The sequence below is a fragment of the Onychostruthus taczanowskii genome, unplaced genomic scaffold (assembly GCF_017590055.1).
Source record: "Onychostruthus taczanowskii isolate IOZ18803 unplaced genomic scaffold, ASM1759005v1 scaffold174, whole genome shotgun sequence".
Lineage (NCBI taxonomy): Eukaryota > Metazoa > Chordata > Aves > Passeriformes > Passeridae > Onychostruthus > Onychostruthus taczanowskii.
Window position 1 is genome coordinate 1,069,618 of NW_024498951.1, and position 24,804 is coordinate 1,094,421.

The following is a 24,804-nucleotide window of genomic DNA, read 5'->3' on the forward strand; positions in this document are numbered from 1 at the left end:
TCTAGCACCCTGGTTACCAGTTCTTCTTAACTGACAATGCTTCATCCTAAATCAAGCATTCACAGTAGCATGAATTAATTAATGAAAGCACAAGAAAATTTTGCAATGGGCCGTTCTTATTATCAGTGCTTATTTGATCATATAAAAACAGTTTGAAATTTTAGAGGGAGGGAGGAGGAATTGCTTTCTTGCCTTTAAGGGGCAGTCCTCATGAAAAAATCAACCCAGAGCTATACAGAAAAAAGGTCTGGATAAACCATTTGAAAGTAGGGTACCTGGGTACTTCTGGACCCAGTGAAAATTTTGATCATCACTAATCAATGAACAGAAATGTTATACTTCTCGGTTTTTTTTTGGTTGGTTTTTGGTTGTTTTTTTTTTAATAAATCAAAGTAGGAGAGTGTTAGAAAAAGTAGTAGAGAAGCTTTATTGACTTCTCAGCATGTTTTCCTCCCTTTTTCTCTAAATAACACTGGCCCCAAGTGCCTATGCCCTTGCCCCAGTTTCCATGTGATTCAGGAATGCTAGGTCCCCACATGCTTCCTTCTGAGTAACACTAGAGACTCTTTCCATTCCTGGGCTTGTCTCCTGCAGCACACAGGTGTTGAGCAAATTTTTTGGAGCACTGACCCTTTTCTGGTTGTTGCAGTCCTTGCCAGAACTGCTGGCTCCATTTTGGTGTGCCCTTGGTGTGGGCACACAGATCATGGACCTTCCTGACCGTACATGAGAAGCCTTCTACTCAGAGCACAGCCCCGACAGCCCTCTTTGTACCTGGTTTGATTAAGGTTATATAGAAATGTCCTTGTTGGTGTACTGGCGGCATGAACAAGGTTTTTAAGATTTACAGGTCTCTCTGCATCATCTCTGAGTCCTTGTGAATATGTAAACATAAGAATGCCCATTCAGTCACAGATGCAGGAAACAAAGGATATCAGTCAGAGAGGCTGGTAGTAGTACATAGATTCTTTTTCTGAGAATGTTTTCTCCAGGAATCCTTTCCTCTTACCCAACCACTTTATAATACCCACCAAAGCAAAAACTAGGGGAAAAAATGCTTTAAGTGAGAGGAAATTACTAAAGGAAATACACAAATATCACCCACAAAAAGATACAGGACATTATAAACTCAAAGGTTCTAATACCTGAAATGATTTTGGCTTTGAAAAATGCACATGAATTACTGACGGTAATTTACATTTGAGGCTAACAGTGACTTGATACTGCAAGAATGTTTCTTTAAGAAAAGAGGAAAAAATTACTTAGAAACTTTGTAGTTTTTTTTTTTTCAAATCTTTACAATAAAGAAACTTTCTTTCTTTCAATGAAGTGTGTAGGTTTTGCTAGAGATTAGAATTATCTTTTTTCTTTTGATTCCCCCTAAAATGCACATAGGGCAGTGACCTGAGTTTTCATGTCAAGCCAGCCTGGCATTCCCTAAGTGTTGAATGCTACCTGGATATGGACTTTGTTTTTTGGACTTTTTCTGTAGTGTTTCCCATTCAGCAAACTTAACTTCTAATTTCGCTCATCCTTGTGAATTCTTCAAAACATGATTCAATGAATGGAACAAGACCTCACCTGATGGAGTCAGCTGAAGTATGTAACTTGGAGAAGATTTTGATTCAGCATACTTTTGGACCAAAAGTATATTCACTGATCTTGCACATAAAACAAGGCTCATCTATGAGCAGCTCAGTGCATGAGATACCATTGTTGAAGAATATTGCACTCAAAAGAGGCTTTCAGTGCATTTATTTGCTGCTTGAACCTTACATTGCTGAGTTCTCCTCTCATGTAAAATATTAAATAGTGCCCTATGCTTTTCTACGAAAAATAAATCAGTGCAAAGGTAGCTTATTCCATTTTTTCTTGCTTGTCTGTCTGTGGTTCCTTAAAGGTATGCAAAATTTGACTGAAATGCCTGTTTGTCCAGAACAAAAGCTACTTCATCTCTTTCAGCTTTGTCAACAGTGTCAGAGGAGAGAAAGTAAGTTATAAGGTAAAGGAAAAAAAAAAAGTCATGCAATATTTCAGCCTAGAGCTATGTAAACAAGCTCTTAAATATATGATTTGTGTACCTCATTCATCTACAACTGTTTGTACTACGCTGACACACTTCTGTAACACTGAATAAATTACTAGTGCATTTGGCCTTAGGTTTCCTTCCTCATGCTTTCTCTACCACCTCCCTTCAAAAGACAATTTCTTCCAAGATTCCGTGCCCAAACACTTACTACATTTCATTGCTTGCTAGATGTCATAAAATAAAGCAAAACCAAACACAAGAAACAACAAAAAGATATTTAGATGGAAATTAAGCTAAGTGAATTATTTAACAAACAGATGCTCCATGGAGATGCAAAATTTATTCTAAATGTGTGGAAAAGAGCTTTAAGGCTATAGTGCTGTTAAGTCAAACAACTTTTCTTCCTTATATCTTTAAAGCTACCAAGCTACTGCCATCCAACTGAGTAGCAAAGTGGGAATAACATGTGTTCTTCTTTGAAGACACATGATGTCACTTATAAGCCTCTTCAGGTCCTACTGGCTTGTGTTTTAGTTAAACTGGTTAATTAGAAAGTGAGGTAGTTGAATGTGAGCTAGCTGCTGAAAGTGCACAATGTAGTAAAAGGTTCAATAAATCAAAAGTGAGAGGGTGAGTGTGCATGCCTGTGAAGAGAGATGAAGGCAGGCAAAATGTTTAATGCTTTTAAAATCATGGAATTATTTAGTTTGGAAAAGATTCATTATTATTGAGTCTAACCATTAACCTAACAAAGCTAAGTGCAATGATAAACAACATCTCTTAGCACCATATCTGTATGTGTTTTTAAATGTCTCCAGGGATTCTGGAAATCTCCAACCACTCCCACAGGCAGGCTGTGCCAATACCTGGCTAACCAGTGAAGCTTTCAGTGAAGAAATTTTGTCTAATAATCAATCCAAACTTCCCTGTCACATCTAGAGACCTTTTAGTCTTATCCTTTGCCTTGCTACTTGAGAGAACAAGCTCCACCTGGCTGCCACCACCTTCCATGTATCTATAGAGATTGAAAGGTCCCCTGTGAACCTCCTCTCCAGACTAAGTAGTGGAACTTCCTGTGGAGTTCGCTTCTCATATAATTTGTTTTTCTAACCCTTCACCAGCTGTATTGCCCTTCTTTGGGCATGCTTCATGGAAATAAACAATAGGGTCATAAATTAAACTAAAGAAAAACAGCAGGAAATTTTTAAAAAACTCTTAGTTCTAGACCTGGGGAGAAATTGGAAGAGCTATAAGTAATGTACTGTGAAAACTGTGGCATGATAGGCAACACAGTCATGGGATTTTATTAGCTTAGCTTTTCTTGGCTTAACTCTTGGGTGCTTTTAAACAGTGGGACATGATTTTTACGTTATTTATCAAAAAACGTACATATTCTCTGCACTCATGAAAACATGAGATGGGGATGTGCTGAATGTTTCCGGGCAGGGGAGAGTAAAACAAGGGGAAGCACTGTTGTAGTATGGAATGCAATAAAAGAAAAATGAGAGTTCATTGAGTAGCCAACAATGTGAATAAATAACCTGCCACACAGAGAAATTTGAAATGTTCAATGACTGTTTTCTTCATTTTTAACAAACTGGGTAATTAGAATCAGATTTTTTAATAATTATTTGATTGTAACAATTTGGAGTCGGAACCTGAGCCAGAAAAAGAGGGAAAATAGTAAAAAGACTATTAAATTAGGGAGTTATTTGAGCCTAACTAAGTTGACCATATAATGACACCAAGGGAAGCTGAATTAGTTCCTTAGGTATTACTGATTATATTTAAGAACTCAAGGAAAAAAGTGCAAAGAATATAAGAGAGAAAAAAAAAAAAAAACATGTTAAAGGGTACAGACTAGCATAAACTCATTAAATAAAAAGCCCTGGAATAAATATTCCAGATGGGAAGTGTGGATTGGATGATTGGACAGTGAGATTGAGAACTGCCCAAACAGCAGATCTCAGAGGGTCATAATCAGTGTCACAGCATCCAGTTGGAGGCCTGTCACTCGTGGTGTCCCCTAAGGTCCAATAGGGGGCCCAGTCGTGTTTAATTTTTCCATCAATGACTTGGGTAAAGGGGCAGAGGCCTCCTCAGCAATTTCAGTGACAACACAAAGCTGGGAGGAGTGGCTGATAGCCCAGAGGGCTGAGCAGCCCTTCAGAAGGATCTCAGCAGCCTGGAGAGATGGGCACAGAGGAACCTTCTGAAATTCAGCAAAGGCAAGTGCAGGGTCCTGCAGCTGGGGAGGAACAACCCCAGGCACCAGCACAACCTGGGGGTGACCTGCTGCTGTGTGGAGAAGAAGCTGGGGGTCCTCTGGACACTAAGCTCTCCATGAGCCAGCAGTGGCCAAGAAGGCCAATGACATCCTTGGGTACATTATGAAGAGCATTGTCAGCAGGCTGGGGCAGATGATCCTGCCCCTCTACTCAGCCCTGGTGCAGCCTCACCTGGAATGCTGTGTCCAGTTCTGGGCTCCTCAGTACAAGAGAGACATGGAGCTCTGGAGCAGGTCCAGGAGGGCAACAAAGGTGATTAAGGGAGCATCTGTCTTATGAGGAAAGGTAGAGTTGGGCCTGTTCACCCTTGTAAAGAGACTACTGATGTAGGACGTCATATATTTCTGTAAGTGTCTGAAGGGAGGGTGTCAAGAAGCCGAGGCTCCTTTTAGTAGTGCCAAGCAATAGGAAAAGAGGCAATGGCCAGAGACGGATCCACAGGAAATTCCAAGTGAAGAACTTTCTGTGCAGGTACCCACACACTGGAGCAGATTGCCCAGAGAGGGTTGGAGTTCCTCTCACTGGAGATATTCCAGAACTGTCTTGACTCAATTCTGTGCCATGTGCTCTGGGATGACCCTGTTTGAGCAAGGAGGTTGGACTAAATGACCCACTGTTGTTCCTTTCAATGTGACCAATTCTGTGAGAGCATGGTAACTCGGCAAATTAATCTGAGTAGAAATGCAAATGAATTAGAGTTTATACTACCATGACCAACCAGTCAATGCTTTCATTAATCAGACAGAGACATATGTCAAAAATGGACGGGCAGAAGACATGTCAAAAATGTTTGCATTATCTTAAGTGCATGTCAAACTGGAATTTAGCTAGTAATAGCTGCTGTTGCAAGGAAGTATATAGTACAGTGCAGTTGAACTCCACGTAAATGAAAAGTTTGAACGTGCTTTTTCTAGTAAGCATTATCAAAACATCATTACCCTTAGACTCCAATGACTCACAATTTCTAACAGTGATCTGAGTATTTCTGGGCAAAGAAATGACCAAACTAGATTAGATTAGATTAGATTAGATTAGATTAGATTAGATTAGATTATATAGTCCAGAAATAAATAGTTCAAACCCAACTTCCCACATGCCCGTCCTGTAATATTTTCTTGCTGTGATGGTTCTAGCTGCAGGTCTATGTGTCTATTCCAGCATCCTGGACCATGGAAAGTCTATCTTCAGATACTCTCTGAGGCCTGGTAATGCCTTCTTACTCCTCTCAACTGTCATGTCAAGATATGGAGAGAGCAAGCCAGTTTTGTGGTAAAAGACTGTTCCTCACATTGTTCCCTGTTATGAAAAACACAAGATCCCCTACAAAGGAGGCATTAAGCTTTGTGTCTGGTTCTCCCTGGAAAGCCAGAGGGCTTGGAAATATGTCTGTATGAAAGGTGGGCAAGAAGTCATGGGCATTGCTTGTGGGACTTGGAGAGAACTGAAAGACACTGAAAGCACAAAGAGGAAGATAAGAGTAGGCTTCCTTATGTGACTTGAACAGTCAGCTGCTCTGAAGAAGGTTTTGATATGCACTGTGATGCCTGAGCTGATTGACCTTGAGTTGAAAGCAGCAGCTTTGTGTCACTCACACAGAACTGTATGTCTCCTCTGCAGCACATGGGATGGAACGTGGGGAACGAGTGAGGGCAGGAAAAGGGAAACGTGAGCCAGGAGTGGTGGGAAATGTTCACCCTGGGAGGTGTCCTGAAAACAAATAACACACCTTCCCCCTTGGCTTTCCTCTGTGTCTGTGTAAAAGTCTGTGGGACAGAAGTAATGGCCACCTAGAAATGGAACAGCAATCCAGACAGGAAGGTAAGTATGTATGAAGGACCTACAAACACGTGGAAAAGCAGCAGATGTCCACTTCCTTGTGACCCCAGCTGCAAGAAACTCTATGCTTCTCACTCAAGCTGCAGGAAACTGGTTTCTAGGTAAATTTGTGCTGCATGACAGCCCTCAGTCCAAAATTCATCCAGCTTCTTTAAAGTGGGGGTCACAAGCAAGCTGGATCAATTCTGGAGTACATCAGCAATGATTCAAGTCCATCAGGACAAGCACAGCTTACACCTGAGGAGGGAGGAATGTCCCCTTGACACTGTCCCAGGGGAGTTGGTCCTCCTGGCCACAGCTCTCTACATCCCATGAAGTGTCTGAATAGATGTCCAACACTGTATTCTTGCACAAGTGGGCACGTTGCTCTAGTGAGATGCGTTGGCAGACACCAATGTCAGCAGAGACAGCTCTGCTCTCCCTGTGAGGCATCCATACTGCATGGAGGGAGGTGAGGGGGTCATGAAAAGCCCAGGCAACGTCCTGGTCTGAGCTGCTTCCCCATGTCATTCACTGTAAAGACATTGATGGTGGTAAGGAAAACCTGCCTTAAGGATGCTTAGGTAGGGATGCTCTTACAGGGCAGTATAGATACTGTACTGTGAGTACTTATACTTCACAGCTAGAGTCGTTAAGCAACAAAGTGAGATGGAAATTCTTACTCCCACTGCAATATTTATGCAGTCATAATTCACAGCACACAAGTCAGCTGAAAGCATTAAATTATTCATAGGTATAACAAGTACTAAAAAAAAGAGGAAAGAGCAAAACCTGTTAATGACCATATTTTTTCTCTCACAGCCATCAAGAGTGCTCTAATACTGATATCACACCTTTTCTTCCTGAGCTGTCACTTCATCAACTTTCCCTTTTTTTTGCCAGGATTGATCACATCTCCCATGTGCTGCAGCTAAAATCCAAATATTTTCAGAGTCCCATGTGCTTTTTCCAACTTCAGCAAGTGAAACAAAACACTATCTTAAGAAAGACATGAACCTTTTATTAGATGCCAACTTGGACATTTTTTTTTACTTGTTTCCTAATATAGTTATAGATGAAAGATCATCAAGGGTAGCAACAAAACCAATGAAAATTACCCCAATCTTTTTTGCTCAGACATGACCCTCACAGTTCACCTCTGCATATAAAAAGCCAGATTTCCTAAAGTGCAGAAAACCACCCAACAAAAACTTGTGGGATTGTTGATATGCTGTAAAATAATAATATAATGTGTTAGCAGGTCTCAGTGGTGGCTCCTTGAAGCCATTACCATTTATTTCTGTTTTATGGAAGAATGAGTTTTAGGGAGCTCTGAGAAGCTATTTAAATGAAAAAAAGATTATATTGGGTAAAATTGTGGAGCCTTCTTACGCTTTGATCTCGACAAGTATAATCCAATTATCTTCAATGGTATTTTAGATTAAGTACTTTCAGATTTGGCCTCAATAACAATAGTAATGAGAAACATTAAGACAAGGTAAATAATCTTCTTACTTTTGCATACTCCTAGTCCCATCACTGATCAGATTACTTGTGTCTATCTGTTCTGTGTTTCAAGAGACTGATATTCTGGCTCACAATACAGAAAAATTTTAATTCTATTCACTTCATTGAATAATACTGCTCAAACAAGAAAATATAGCTAAAATCACAGTGTAAAATGAGAACTCTAATTTTAATTAAGGACCAATCCTTGGTAATCAGGCAAGACAGAAGCTTATGACGTTTGAGTTTCAATTTTGTCTCTAAGAGGAAGCCTGAAGTCTCTAACTTATTGTGGGAGTTAAAATTCTGTTTTTTTCTTTTATATGTTATTAGTCCTTTCTTAGTGCACATAATATCTATGGTTCCAAATTCTGACACTTAAAAGATGGTGTTGGAAATGGGGAAAGCTGAGAAGTTAATTTGTATGATATTCAGTCCTGACACATTTTGTTCACAGCTTTCCCATTTCTCTTGGTTGCCACATGTGGAACTAGGTGGAACATTTCAGCTAATTTTTTTTTTTTTTTTTTTTTTTTTTTTTCAGAGGTGCATTGATTTTACTCATTTTTAAAGAGCAAGGTCCAGGGGTTTGCTCTCTACTGTTCTCCATCTAGGGAATAAAACCTCTTTCAACCTGGGAGAAGCATGGCTGCCTCCTAGGAAAGTGTTTGAAGTACTTCCCCAGTGCAGATGAGGTGAGAGAAAGAGAGTGTGCATGTCAAGAGAGAGTTAATTATCTTTGTTACAAATTATAATACAGATTGTTGGACACATCGATAATTTTTTACCTGATATTACAATGGCTGTTGGAGGCTAGGACCAAGATTTTAAAAATATCCCTGGACCACTGATATGGAGACAAATGAAAAGGAATTATATGGCAGCTATGACTGAAATAAAAGATCCCTTGCCTTCCTTCTGCCTTTAAACACAGATCACAGCTCCCAGGTCCTCCTCGTTTTCAGGACTCTTTTGTTCAAGTGAATTCTGACAGTCTGCCTTGAGGATCTTGCTGTAGTCTGGCTGCTAGTTTCAGTGTCTTCTGAGAAGGATGAAACAGGAGCTGCACACTAAACTTTAGTGAGAACAGCAGAGGAAGGGAATTTTCAGATGCACTAGCGCTTCTCTTAAGGAGACAGAACATCTGACAGTCAAAATCATGTTCATTTTGAATCTGCCATGCAGTAAAGGCAAAATTGAATAGCTCATGTAATGTTTTTTGCCCCCATTCATTGCAACAAAATACAGAGTGTGAAATGGTTCTTTCCAGAATATACAACTGATGAGAGGAGGAAAGTGCATTCCTTTTTTCTCCCATCTTGTTAAGGGAGCACACAGCAGATACGCCCTACCTCTGCTCAAAACCAAAACTCAGTTCTTGTACCACAAGAAGTTGTAACTTCCTCTTATCATCTGGTATCTCCCCTTCTGCAGCACCACAAAATGTCACTTGCTCTTAGGTTGTCCCTACGAGGGATAAGTCTTTTCTAAGTCTGGAGAAGGAACAACAGCCTATTTATCTGAATTACTGGAAATGTTATTTGGAAACAAATGTGCCAGTTCTTCTCGCTTCTTTAGGATTCATTATCATAATCAAATCTACAAAACCAGTGATGTTTCCCCACACATACTAGGTAAAAAGCCCCTGATTTTGCAGGTGTGTTTGGTAGAAGTGACATTGATGCAAAACTTAAAATATGGGCTGGATAGAATGGAAAGACAGTTTTCTTCACTATCAATTATTTGAAAACATTCTTACCAAAAAACAAATTCTTTAAAGATAGGCTACAAACACTGTAACCATGTGAAAGTAGTATAGCTATATAACATAATTGTCTCCCTGTGATAGAGTAGAAATCAAGACTTCACATGGATTGACATGTACGTAAGTTGCATTTTTGCAGGAATTTTAAATAGTGATTCAAAATTTTCACCTTACCATCTCCATTCATATACTAATTTCCATTTACAGGTGTAATTTTTCATGTCATTATCACTCTATGTGTTTTCTTTTTATACACTACATTGACTTCATTTCTCCCTTTTATTTTACTTCCTTTGATACCCTAACAGCTGGGTTTAAGAAAGTGCTGCTTTTATTTACTGTCACTACTGGCAAGGAAATTAGCACCTTGATGGGAGGCATATTACATGGAGCATATAGGCATTACAGAGCTCTTAAACATATTTCACTTTACTGTGATTAACAAAATTTAAACCAGGCATCAGCCACTTCCTTTTCTCCCTACAATGCCTTTGCAGAATGACAGCCATAGAAATGCGCATTATGAAAAGTAGCTCAAGCCTCGCCCTTGATATTGTTGTCAGAGGACAGCAGCAGTTCAATAATGAACTTTTTCTTACCATATATTATTTGAGAACAGAGGAATAATGTACCAGTCAACCTAATCCCTTTTCAGTCAACTCCCTATTTCAGCAACAATAGTTACCTCTCAAATATCCCAGCGTTAAATGCAGTTAGACTTTAAGGGCTGGATCATGAGTAATGCTGGAGGCTGAAGGGACAAGAAAAAAGACTATATGTTCTCATTTTCAGGTAACAGCAATCTGTGAGGGACTGAAATGGTAATGGTTAATGACTCAAACAACTGGCCATGTGTGAAAGTAGTGGGTGCTTTGCTGAGGTCAGGTTTGCACCCCTCAGCCAAAGGGGAAGAGAGAGGTTTTGGGGGTGTGATGGTGAAACCTCTGATCTGTGTAAGAACAGTTCAGGTGCAGGGAGCGTGTGCACCCATCGCTGCAGAATGACTGTTCAAACTGTCCTTTGTTTTAGCAGCAACTGGAGTTTGAGCCAGATAAGGCAAGAGGCTGGTAATAGGCAGACCCTACTAAGTGGGATAATGTTTTTTATCATGCCAAAGTCCTGTGTGCACAACTGGATCAGGTGTGAAAACTCTCCTCTGGGGAAGTACCAGGACACTCACATAAGAACCTGAAGGTACCCAGCCCTCCTGATGGGCTATAATTGGCTCCACTACTCTGATGTGAGAGGCAGCTGTCATGTCTTAGAAGGTGTCACAAACCACCACTGACCCCAAAGTGCCTCCAGACTCACTTCTGGAGCCTTCCACCAGAGGACTGCACATGGCCCACAGTGTTGTATTAGAGGGTGTAAAACTCCCACACTCGCAGAGGAGGTGCCTGGTGCTCCCATAAACCTGAAGGTACATTAATTCAACGAACTCTGTGATTTGTGTTTTTCACCAGCCCACGACAGATCCAGACTGTGGCCATCACTTCAATAAGCAGACACTGAAATTGCAAAAATCAAGTCTTGTCACTGGGTCTATGGATGGTGGCATCTTTTTACTCTTATCCTTTTTTTTTTTTTTTTTTTTTTCTTTATTTTCTTTATATGCTTTTATATTGTTATATTTCTACAGGTAATAATCAAGATGTCTATATGCCTCCTTTCCATTGCAACCAAAGAGGTCTAAAATAAACCCTACATGTACATTCACACTGAGTGACTGGTATTTATATGCATATGAATAAACACTGGTCATTTGGTTTCACTCTAATCCACTCCAAGGGATCTATTAACCTCCCTTTCAGGGTCAGGTTGTAACACAACCTGTACCGAGAAGTATCTAGGAGCTGTTAGAGCAGGATTAACTGCTGTAAGTCTCAGGAAGAAGACACCAGAAGGCGTGATAGACAAACCTTCCAGCAGACTGGGCAGGAAAGAACAGTAGCGCCTCCCTCGAGGAATGTAGTAACCAACTGCTCCCAGGGAACAAATGTACTCCACACTGTAGATACTAACTCTGTAAATTTCACCCCCTGCCAACTATTTGTAGTAAGATGGACTTTTAGGAACTTTTTAGAGGTATTGCACAAAAAAACAATGAGATTTTTTCTTTCCAATCAGAATCCCATGACCTTTGGAAATCCACAGTCCATTCTTCCAGAAATGCAGAGAAACTTATTCAGTTATGAAATGCTATTGAACTCACACCACCTAATTTTAGACACCTAAGTAGGTATTTGTGTTCAAAGAGTTGTCTCTCTGATTCCTTTTGTGGTCACAGCAAAATGCTCCCCCACAAAAATGAACCAGGGCAGAAATGTTTTCCAGATGCTCTGAGTTTCCTTAAGTAAACCTCTTTCCACAGACCACAGAAAGACCTTAAGGACGCTAGTCTCCTAATGCAGGCATTAAGGACACACCCTGGAAAATTTATCTGTTCAATATGCATATTCTATGGATTATAAGGCAGAAAATGGTATTCTTGGTATCTGGTATAAATAAGTGAATATAAGGGAAATATAGCAAATCCTGTTACTTTAGTAAGGACCTGTATCAAAGGTCAAAATAACTCAATCCTAGCACTCCATGTAGTCCCTCATCATGTCTAAAAGGAGCATAAAATGCTGGAGGACTCGGAGTCAGGGATATTCCATTGTCAGGGGTTGACAAGGATTATTAAATATATCCTTGATTTTTCACCTGGTATTCCAGGTCCAGCACTGCTGTTGGCATCCCCTCTGACAAATGCATGCAACTGTGCTTCAGAGATTTGGGGTGCCTCAAGTGTCAAGAAACCTCACATATTTCTTTTCACAAATAAAAATAAACTACATAACTGGTCCTACTGCTCTTGTATCTATACACTGTACTATACAGGAACAAGTACATCGATGAGTCCTTTAGCAAGAGATTACTGCAAGCCAAGCCTTTTGAAAATAATGCACTTTTGTGAAGTGTTTACTAACTCACCCAAAATAGCTCCAGAAATGTCACACAAAAGACCTGCTTAAAATTAAGCACATCTTCAAAACTACTCAGTTTAACTTCTATCTTCTGGTTCATCCAACTGCAATTTGACATAATTTTTTGCACTTTGTTACTCATCTGTGAGACCTTTTTACTAAATCTTGAGATGAGCTGTTTTGTGTTATGTGGCGAGCTCTATAAACATCAGGAAGGATTTGAGCCTGCATTGAAGAAGATGAGGTGTTTAAAGACAGTGTAAAAAAAGCTGCATGGCAAACCAGCATTAGCTACAAACATAGAGACTTCCTACGTTACCTAAACACTGCCATGAGAAGGCATTTAGGAGCTCACAATTACTTGACACTGTAGGCTATTAAAACAGTTAAAAATGTTGAAATATCAGCAGAACACTTTCTCTCAATTTCCTACTCAAAGTAGAGTCTGAGTCAGCATTCCTGTGTGTCTTTCTCATGTCTTACTTTCACAGAATCACAAAATCAGCCTGTTTGGAAGGGACCGTAGTCCAACTTCCCTCATCAAACAGGATCATCCCAGAGCACATGGTACCGGATTGTGTCCAGATGGTTCTTGAATATTTCCAGAGAGGGAGACTCCACAATCTCTCTGGACAGCCTGTTACAGTTTGTGGTTACATGCAGAGTAAGGAAATTCTTCTTCATGTTCAAGGGGAATTTCCTGTGGATCAGTTTCTGTCCATTATCTCTTGTCCTATTCCTTAGCGCCCCTTAAAGAAATCTTGTCCACCCTCTTGACACCCTCCTTTCAGATAACTATAGAAATTGATGAGGTGCCTGGGGCTGTTCCTCCCCAGCTGCAGGACCCTGCACTTGCCTTTGCTGAATTTCAGAAGGTTCCTCTGTGCCCATCTCTCCAGGCTGCTGAGATCCTTCTGAAGGGCTGCTCGGCCCTCTGGGCTATCAGCCACTCCTCCCAGCTTTGTGCTGTCAGGAAATTGCTGAGGAGGCCTCTGCCCCTTCATCCAAGTCATTGATGGATAAATTAAACACAACTGGGCCCCCTATTGGACCTTAGGGGTCACCACGAATGACAGGTCTCCAACTGGACGCTGTGACACTGATTATGACCCTCTGAGATCTGCTGTTTGGGCAGTTCTCAATCAGTTCCTAATCTCACTGTTCACTCTGTTTACTCCTCCAATTCACACTTCTTGAGTTTGCCTATGAGGATTGCATGAGGGACAGTCAAAGGTGGTGTCTACCAGCTCCTCAACAATAATGGATGCATCCTGTCAGGGTGCATGGACTTGCAGATGTCAAGCTTGTTTAGGTGTTCTCTGACCCAATCCTCCCAGACCAAGGGAAAGTCTCCTTTCCAGCGTTCCTTTATCCTGGTCTCCTGGGTCAGAGGGCTGGCCTTAACAAAGGCCAATGCAAAGGCGGTGTTCAGTAATTCTGCCATGTTTGTGTCCTCTCTTATCAGGCTCTCCCCTCCATTTAATAATGAGCCCACATTTTGTTTTCATTTTGTTATTTATGTATTTGAAAAAGCTGTTTTTGTAATCGTTAACATTCTTGGCCAGGTTTAATTCTAGATGGGTCTTCGCCTTTCCAGTCTCATTTCTACTTATCCCGATCACTTGTCTCTATTTACTCCAAGTGGCCTGATCTCACTTCCATCTCCTGTGAATTTTTTGCTTATACTTGAGCAGTGACGGGAATTCTTTACTCATCCACAAAGGCTTCTTGTGCCCTTGGCCTGATTTTTTTCCATTGGAATACATTATTGTTGAGCCTGGAGGAACTAAGCCTTTAACCAACTCACCTGGACCTCTCTTCTTTACAGGGTCTCTCTCCTTCCAAGGATTCTTCCAAGAAGATTCCTAAACAGGCAAAAGTTAGGTCTCCTGAAGTGAGACCTGAGTTATATGGCTATAATCTTGCTCCCTATCCTATGACATCTTTTTTCAGCACTGGACTCTACAATCTCATGGTCACTACAGCCAAGGCTGCCCCCAGCTTTCACATCTCCAACAAGGCCTTCTCTGTGTATCTGTAGGAGGTCAGGCAACACAATTCCTTGTGGGAACTTCCACAGCCCGTGACAGGAGGGTATTGTCAGTGCTTTCCAGGATCCTTCTGGACTGTTTGTGCTTCACTGTGTATATTCTCCAGCAGAAGTCAGGGTGGAGTCTGTTAAAGTCTGTCCCATGAACCAGGGCCATGATTTCGAGACTGCTTTTGGTTGCCTGTAGAAAGCCTCATCCACTTCCTCCTCTTCAGCAGTCTGTAGCACACACCCAAAACAATGTCCCTCTTACTAGGTTACCCTTTTGTCCTGATCCACAAGCTCTTGCTCCTCACCAAGACAGAGCTTGATATGTTCCATTTCTCTTCACATAGCTCCATTCATATGTTCCATTTTTCCTCACCACCATCACTCCTTCCTGGACTGTTTCTCCTAAACAATGTGTAGCCCCCCATGACAACATCCCAATCCTGTGAGCTATCCCACCATGTCTCTGATATTGCAGTGAGATCAAAGCCCCAAGGCTGCATACAGATCTCTAATTCCTCCTGTTTGTTCCCCACAGTTCTGTGTGCACTGGTGTACAGGCGCCCAATAGAGGTATTTGATGATGGCAATATCTCTGTGGAGGTGCAAAGGACCACCCATAATCCTCTCTAGTAGTTGTGTGCTTGGTCAAGGTATTCCCTCTTCAGCCTTCTTTTGCTACTTGGGGGGTTTATCCAATGTTTCCCTGCTGGTTTCTATTATCTCAGGAGTCCTTGGTACATCTCTGCAAGACAGCAGGTGTGCTCCAGTGTGGCTGATACATCTCACAGGGCCTTCAAAAGTACCCTGACCTTTTAATTTTTCTGTACTATCCCCCAGTTTGCCAGAGGCAAGACTGATATTGTTTGTGTTACCCATCATACCTACTTGTACTTTCTAAAACAGTAGAATAAGAAAACACTAGCAGTCCCCGGTCTTTTGACTAAAGCCAAAAAGGACCTCTCCTCTTCAGAAGCTTTGGTATATTTTCATGACATAGAAGGATTCTGTCAGCAATTTAAAATAATTTTGATTTATTTACAAGGGCACATACTGTACTTCATCAATGCTGTAAAATAATTAAACATTTTAGAGAAAACTGCAGGATGTTTAGAGTCATTTCTTCCTGAAAATATGCAAAACCCTTTGGGGAAAATGGAAGCAGATGGTGTGTGAAGCATTCATTGTTTTTTAATGTAATGATAAACAGACACTTTAAATTAAGATTCATAACTTTAAGAAATTTCATTCTGAATTATACACCCAAACAAAAGACCCTCAAAATTCAGTTTACCTTTAGATCTTTAGTGTTTTCTTTTAGCCATTTCCATTTCTAAGGCTATCCTGCTGGGAACTGATTTGAAGGAAGAGCTCTTGGGACAGGTGCTCAGGTATATCATGACTCAGGACAACAATTAAGCAAACAGAGTCATGACAATTAACAGGGGCAGCAAACCTGTTCTTGTAACCTGTAGGGAGAAAGAGAGATGAGGGCAATAGCACTCCCACTGCTGACTAGCCCTAAGCCTTTCTAGCTGTTTACAATGTATGCATTATTTGCAGTTTTGTATGATCCTCTAAATTGTCACTGCTTACCTGGCTGCAAAATGTATTCTTCAATAATACGTCTTAAGGTGCTTGAATCGAAGGCCATAATGTTTGTAATAACATAGACCAATTCACCTCAGTGACCATAGTATCACTCTGAAGAGCTATCACTGTAGTTTACTTCTGACTGGACTGTGTTCTGTCTAGCGAAGGGAAACAGTATCTTACTGAATTTGAACATCACAACACAGCAGTTTTGCATTTCCATATTGCCACACATTGCTGTCATTGCCAGTTTGGCAATCAGAGCACAAAAAGAAGATCTCTTGTCAGAATGACAAAAACACCTAAAATCTAAAAAGAGTTATATTTAAAAATGCTTTGTGCAGTGACCATTTCTGTTCCTTTAGTAAAGTTGCTTCTCTTTCTTCACAGCTGCAAAAATATGCTGAAGTCTAATAAACTAACAAAGTCATGCTGTTACATTTTACTTTGATTGACCATGATGTGAATTTGCCACAATCACATTGTCTTCAATAACAATGATTTAATGAATTAATTTATATTTACACCAGTGTAACTGGGAGCACAGTGTAATTGAGCTTAGTTCTCAATATGACAAAGGATTCACCGTACAGGGTACCTTTGTACAGCTGTTCAATGAGAGTATCTCACCCGCCCTGTGGAAACACATGGTCAGTGAACTGAGGTCTGGTAAAGGAAAGAAGCAAGAGGAAATTATCAGCACTGATGGCCCTGGAGTAGTATTTTGCATATGGATTCTGCCTCATGCTTTCTGCAGAAATATGTTGTCTCTCTCTACCTCATTTCTGCACATGTCTTGAAAGACTAGTGGTTTGTTTCTCTTACTCTGTTTGTATCTGGTAATAGATTTTGGGACCCAGTCATCATCAACAGTGATTCAGAATTAAAAAGAATGTGGCATAACAGGACAGTCCAAGGAAAAAGGGGTACAATCAGTTTGCAGGGTGGAAAACTTGGGGGCTGACACAGTATCTAGCACAACAAACACTAGAACTCACCTGAGATACTCACTGTCACATGATTATGAATATTAAGTTGTCAGAGGAGAAAATTAAATGATAATATAGAAAGAGGGAGTTTTTAAGCAGAGATGAAAATAAGAAAATCAGATATTGAAAATAATGTACTGAAGAATTTCAGTTTCTCTGGTTAAGACCCTGCATTGGGCTGTCATCTTGCTATGAATGTTCATACCAACTGAGTAATGAAACTTGATATATGATGTTAGGTATGCTAGGGCATATATTTATTTCTTTCCTGAAGGAAAACTTCAGGAGCTTAAAAACCCCATACCAACAGGAAGACTTTGAACGCAGCATGCAACTCACTCATTAAATAAAATAGTTCACAAGTCACAGCCATATCTAGAGGTGGCCATCATCCAGCCCCTGCTCTGAGGAGGATCAAGGCTGCCCAAACTGGTGTTCAATTGGGTTTTGAAAATCCCCGAGGATGGAGAATACACAGCCTGTCTGGGCAACCAGCTTCAGTGCTCAATCAAGGTCACAATAAGAAAAGTGTCTTCTTCTGTTTAAATGGAATTTCCTGCAATTCAGTTTGGGCTTCTTGGCCTTAAACATGAGCTAAGTAAATAATTAAGTAGCAATTGAATGAGGCATAAAAATCATGAAGATTTTGGAAAATGAAGTGAGTGGCATGCATATGAATAGACTAATATAAGTGGATATTGAAAAGCAGGAGCCCAGTACGCAGGCTAGAAGTAATTAATTTTCTTAATTTACTCTTTCCTGTACATTTTCAACTCTCTCAACTCTAATATGAGTTGGTGAGCTATTATGTAGAGGCTGCCTTTCGATACAAAGCTTTACAAGCTCATTGTTGATAATATCAATGTCATGAAGAAAATTCAGGCCAGTTTCAATACGTGGTACAAAGCTATCTAAAATTGTAAGTGTGGGTGTTTCAAGTGTGGGTCTTGCCTCATTTGAAATTGAAATATGTTTGCAGTTCATGAATGTGGGAAGATTAATTAGCACCTCTGTTTCAAAATAAGATGTAGAAACCCACCACAAAGAATAAGGAAAGTGACACTGTTGACAGCTAGGAAAAGAGGGTTTTCTACCTGGAAAATAGTGCAGGAAAAAACCCAAATGCAAACATCTTTCTAATCTAAAGGGAAGGATAATGACACTTGATACTGACTGAGTTTCTCAGAACAATTCCACAGTCACATTTTTCATAGCTGCCAGATAATAGCAAACTATGATATTAACTCTCAGAAAGCTACTGATTTTATGCTACTTCAAGGCATCTGCTTTCCAAAATTCCAGCTCTTGATTCCTCTAAGAAAATGAAAGGAAGTTAGAAGGCAAACAAACAAATACCCATGCATATTATGACACATTTTGCTCTGATGTATTTCAGTGAAAGACTGGGATACATTAAGCAGTCCTTTGAAAGGAACTTTCTGCAGCAGTTTAGGAAATAGAAGCTGCCTATCTCCTATTTCATCTTTTTCCTATGATCCCCTACTGGCTGGGAACTGTTCCCTTTGATATCTCATATGGGGTCACTCAGAGATGTTTCTTTTATTCTTTATAAAAGCAATCTCAAGACACTGAGAGCTGGTATGTTCTTCATTTACTATCAAAGGGACTTAATATGATGTACTAAAATGACATTGAAAAGAGCTGTCTCTTAGTGGGATAAATTTTTGAATGCAATTTGCAGATAGCAAGGTAGGTACCTGTAACATGGTGCACAGAAACAAGATGAAAGAGAAAAATTCAAATCCTTGAAACCTCTGTTATCCCACAGGTGGTTCTCTTTTTACTTCAGGTAGTTCAGTAACATGCAACATTGTGTTTAGATTACTGATTGAAACATTCTAAACTGTAATTTATGACAGAAGGTGGACAGTTTATGTAAAAAAACTGAACAAGCCAAAAAAAAACCCCAAAATCCAAAACAACTACCCACAACAACAACAAAAAAGCCCCCCCCAAAAAAAAAAAAAAAAAAAAAAACCCCTACCCCCCCCCAGAAAAAAAAAAAAACAAAAAAAAAAAAAAAAACCAAAAAAACCAAACCCAAACCAAACAAAAACAACAATATAAAACCTCACCACACAACAAAAAAACAACCAAAACTCTATTTGGAGGTGTGACTGTGCAAGAAGAAAAGACGTTCTTGTCACAGGAATTTACTCATAGGAATGTCTACATAAACACACTTCCCTTTTTCATTTTCCCTCCTGGCTGGATACCTACCTCCTCCTTTCTATCAATGTTCAGAGAAAGAAGCCCTAAAAGTGTTTATTTTTGCATGCATACCTGAATGGTAAGAAAGTCTGCCCTTGAAAATGGTGTAGCTTTCTCCTACAAATTGTTTTTTTAAAGGAAGTTCATATAAACCTTAATGATATTTACTACATAAATGAGTTAAGTCTGAATTTTGCATAGCATATGAACAACCTGGAGTCTCAAAAAAATTTGCAGGAAATATGTTCTATTTTATTTTAATCTCTTGATAAGAAAACTGTACATATTGTGTATGTAATGTGCACAGAACCTCCCTGAATCCAGTACTATGGGGTTTTTTGCAGCTCATATAAGCCAGACATGGGCATTTTAACTCAGTCAAAGTCAAGCTGCCTTCTATCAGTGCTTCCATCTTCAACAACCACTCCTGAAATTGAGCATATTTTGGGTTCCTGATATTGTTTATGTTGAGCAAATAAAATAAAATCAGTTTGATTCTCCTAAATTCAGGTTAATCTGCAACTCAAAAGATAATAAAAACATTATTTTGACTATCAAACTGGGCAGACGTGGTGGCAGTTGTCAGGGGAAAACATGTCTCAAGCACATGCATAAACTTACCATACCAATAGGCTGCAATATTTTGTACCAGGCCTACTTCCTTTGCAGGAGTGTCTTCCTTCAAGCATGCTTTGGGAAAAGGAAGGGTGAAAGAATGAGGAAACTAAAAGGCTTGAATTGATTAGAAATAAGAAGTATTCAAATGGTGGCTTAGAAAGATAAATTGTGAAAAGAGTACCTAAAATTGAGTTCCGTTTTCATCAGCTCATCAGTTATAAAGAGCAGTTCTGCAAAAGTTGTATGCATTGAAAGTTAATTATCCACAGGACAAAATTTATGTGCACCTAGACAGCATTTATCTGAAAACAAGTGTATAGGAAACCTGTGGGACAGTCAGCTCAAGTTCCTAGATTCCCTGTGAGCTCACACCAATATGTTTTGTAATGACAAAGTAAATAATTATTTGTCACAGGTTTGGGGCTAAAATGTCCAGTCAAAAGAAATTATCATACCTAGTTTCTAGAAAAATAAAGACCTTCATGGTTTAAAATGAGGTTTGGCCTGAGGATGGCAATGTTTGTCAGAGCAGGGAGAGGTGTATAACCATATTGTCTTTCATCAGACACAAGTGGAGTTTCTCAGGTAGGAAAGTTCTGGTGCTGAGTAATGTTCTTATTCAAGACTCACCAGAAGAAAAAACAAATCAACAGAGAGGAAAAAAGGAAACAATGCTTCTGGTATACAAGGTATTAATAACATTAATTATATTAATGTTATTATATAACATTAATATAATGTTATATTATTAATAACATTAATATTAATTTTTTTTAAATCTGATGATTCTTCTACAAAATCTGTTATGAAGAGAAACCTGGTAACATTCTGAGCAGCAGAAGGAATGTCATGCTATATGAAATGACAGAAGACTAACTAGTCTTGTTTTTTGGGGATGATTATTATTAGAAGCTGTGATTGTGTGATTGATTTCTTACTTCAGGTCTTAAAATATCATAAGACCATTTATTTATGGTTTGTTTATTTGTTTGCTTTGGGGATGTTTTAGGTTTGGTTTGGTTTGATTTTCTTTTGCGAGAATGGTAATTGTGGACACAATTAAAAGAAAGAAATTAAAATACATATGTAATATTTGCATTACATATTGCACATGTAATATTTCATAACATACATAGGTTATATAGTAGCCATCGTAGCACAGAAAAGTATTCTTCATGATACATATTTTTAAACTGTCCAAAAGTTTCAAGCCATTATGTCCTTTCCAAAAAGGAAAAAATAAAAAGGAACCTTCTAAAAAGCTGTTAACTTACTTCAGAAATCATAACAAAACTAATAGCGGTATGAGGGCTGAAGCAGTGAATGTAAGAGGTGATGATTTTTTAAACATTTGTTACATACTACATAGACCATATGTAAAAGACATCTCTTAGTTCACCTTAGAAAACAACATTTACCTTCTTTAAAGGGTAGACAAGGCTGATTCATACAAATGAAGTGCAAATGGAGCTCTTTGTACTGCTGATATTTCCTCTGTCTCTGAGGAAGTGCCCAGATTATTTGGCTTTTCTGCTGGGTAGTTTTATCTCCTGACAAAGGGCCCATAATATCTGAAATATCAGTAATTGCCATCAGCAGCCTGACCCCCCTGCTGGTTGTTCTGATGTTCTTCAGTGGCCCACTGCTTGGATACATAAGCACGTACATGAGGTACCTTCACCACCTCCATCCAGGCATGAACATGATGCCACAATGTGGCAGCCCAAATGGATTTACAATTAACGTTTATATTGGTTTGGGTTTAACGTATTCTGGCCAGATCTATAATTATCTCAGCCCTGTGGACCTCACATTGGATGTCAGAAATGTCTGTCATAGTTCAAACCCAGCTGAAGAAGATGGCAGAGCTATATGGCAGAAGAACCATATAGTTGCTTTCGCATGAACCCCATCCTGGTGGAATGGGGGGGAGATTCAAATGTAAAACCCAAAGAAATGTAAATTTTGAACAATACAATTGCTCACCACCTATTGATTGAGGCCAGACCCTATCCCAGAACTGTGATAGGTGTCCTTTATGGATAACACTCCCAGTTTATATACTGGCAATGGTGTTCTATGCTGTGGAGCATCTCTTTGGCCAGTCCGAGTCACATGTTCAGGCTGCGCTCCCAAAGAGCTTTTTGGTTTCCTCCTCACTGACAGAGCATGAGACACAACAATCCTCCTTGATTTAGGATAAAGAATACTTATCAACAATTAAAACACCAATAAGTTATCAACAATATTCTTATACTGAATCCAAACCATGAGCACTGTACTGCATACTGAGAAGAAATGAACTCTATCCCAGACAAAAGCAGGACAAGGTACTAGAAAGTGTTTACAGAAAGAAAGATATGAAATAGGTGAAAAGCACAAAAGGCAATTGGTGCATTTCCTTACTTATATTTCTTTCCTCAGTCAATGGTATACATTGTCTTATCTGTCCTAGTTGAAGGAAGTTGGTAACTGCATTACAGAAGTGAAAAAGCGTCCCTTTAACTAGTTTTTATTGTGAGCTAACGAACTGTTTGTGGGCTGCTGACTGGAGGACAAAAGGGACAGCCATAAAATAGTACCATTATTCTCCACCCAGCCCTTCCCAAGGAAAGCACTCTCCTCACTGACTGAAAAGACACATGCTGGTAGTTAGCTAATCTTGTAACAAAAGTATTGATTTGGGAGGTTACAAAGGAAATACATTGTATTTAACTGCAATCTAGTTAAAATAATTTTACATATTCCAGTCAAAAAGGAGAGATACCATTGGAAAAGAAATGCAAAAATAACATGTGGAAGTGAAAACCTGCAGACAATGGACATACTAGATGGCAAAAGAGTAAAATTCTGCCCCTGCATAAGCCTTGAAGTCTTATCTAAGTTCTCCATATTGTATTTTTGTATATTAGTGCATATTTTATATATGATTATACAATCATATATATATATATTAAAGACAGTCAAACTGGAATTAAAAATGAAATTAACAGATTTCTTAGTGGCAAAGTGCAATCCAGACTCTGGTCCTCTTTTTTCTCTCCTGATAAAAAGGAATGCTTACCATATGAAGGAAATATAATCAGAAACATTGTTTTGAATATATTGTCTTTTTGGGCCTATCTATCCATTTGAAGAATATTCACTGTACGACAGACTAGAAAGCACTGTCTACAGAGCACCATTGGAGTTATCAGTGGTCCTCATGAGCTGGTACTGTGAAACAAGTGTACTTGTTCCAGCATCACATATTACAGGGACAGACATCCAAATGGATGGAATACAGCCTCATCCATTAGGAGACAAGACATGTTGTTGTTGTTCTTGACTTTAACCCAACAGCTGCTATTTCTAAAAATGCTCCTAGAGGGATGTCATTTGAAGGGCTGGAAAGCAGGACAGAATTAAAATCTGAATGGAGAAGTAATTCACTGCCAAATAACATAGTGTCTGGAGCAATTAATATAAAACTTCTTTCAAATGTCACTTACATTTTTGCAGAGCTCCATAAAGATAGAACCTGACCTATTTTTCTTTTGTTTCAAGACTTGTTCCCTTTGACATTTTGTTGCTGTTGTAATTGCTGACTCTCTCACATTTCTTCCTGGCTCTGGCATTTGTTAGGGTGGCTTGTTTATGTTGTGTTTCTGCATCTTCGTTTCCTCTGCCCGAGACAGATCTGGCAGTGCCTGCCATGAGTCTGAAATGACCAGGAGCATTACAGCACTCCTACTTTCCTGGAGATGGCAGGGTGTATGGATTAAGACGGATGGAAGGAAACTTTCCTTTACCCAGGGACAAATACTGCCTCCACCAACAGAGCAAGACAGAGGGCTTTTTGTTCTGCTGTTTCCTCCACACTTGAATATCTCAAAACTGGAATGGTGTTCCTTGGCTTAGCAAGCCCTGGAAATGTCCGTACACCATACACGACAGAGCGTCAACCTGGAGAGAGAAGCAGTGATTCTCCTTCATCCTTCTTTGCCTTCAGAAGGCTGGTCCCCATAGTATGGTGGATCCTGAGGAGGAAAAGAAGTAAAGGTCAGCATTTCCACCTCTCTTGGAGGATGTGCTTTGCATACTTGATACTGGTACAGAAGCTGACATTGTCTGGCATAGTTCTCTGTGAGCTGCAAAACACAGAGGCACCACTGTTCACTCATTTGCTCTCTCAAGAAAATTATAATGCAGAAAATTAACAACAGAATAACAGAGATGGATCAGGCTCACTCTATCTGCAACACTGTGGCAATGGTCGTATCAGTAGAAATGAAGTAAAGCTATCAAACAAAAATCAAAGAAAGATAAAATAAATCCTCCAAAATATCTTTTCAACACCCACTGTTCCATTGCAGCCACTGTGATAATACATTTTTCTGCCAGAAGGAGAAACAGGGTGTCCATAAACACTTCTGAGTGCCTTCCTCAGCAGTGGAAAGATAAAACATTCCACCAGTCTCTTTAGTAAATTGTTCCCAGTCTGAAGTATTCATTCTTACCTCTGGAAACCTCCACCAGAATATATCTCTGACTCACATGTGAGTCAGTTTCATGTCCAGGGATCTGTCAAAATGGGTTCTACCTTCCATTAAGTATTATCTCATTACCATGGAGAATAATGTGAGACTAATTTTGAACACAGGAGAAAGTAGAAAATATTCACCAAGGCAAAATAACTAAAGAGGTATGTAACAGTTGACAGGACAATTAAACTTTGACTAGAACAAGAAGTTTGTTCTTTTTTTTTTTTTTTTACTTAGAGCTCTTCATCGGAGAAGCAAACAAATTCAATATTAAGATTCAGAAAATCACTCCATTTGTACTCCTAAATTTTAACATCAATTAGGTTTTTGCCCTTCTTTACACAGCAGCTCTGGTTTCTAGTAGCAACTACATGAAGATTTGTAAAAACCATCAACAAAATATTTCACAAGATTGGAAGTATATTTTTCATGTTGTTTA

The 24,804-nt window shown here is 39.4% G+C and overlaps 1 pseudogene; it reads left to right on the forward strand.

Moving 5' to 3' along the window:
* Positions 1–24,804, forward strand: part of LOC121333654 — a 67,361-nt pseudogene that overhangs the window by 18,974 nt on the left and 23,583 nt on the right.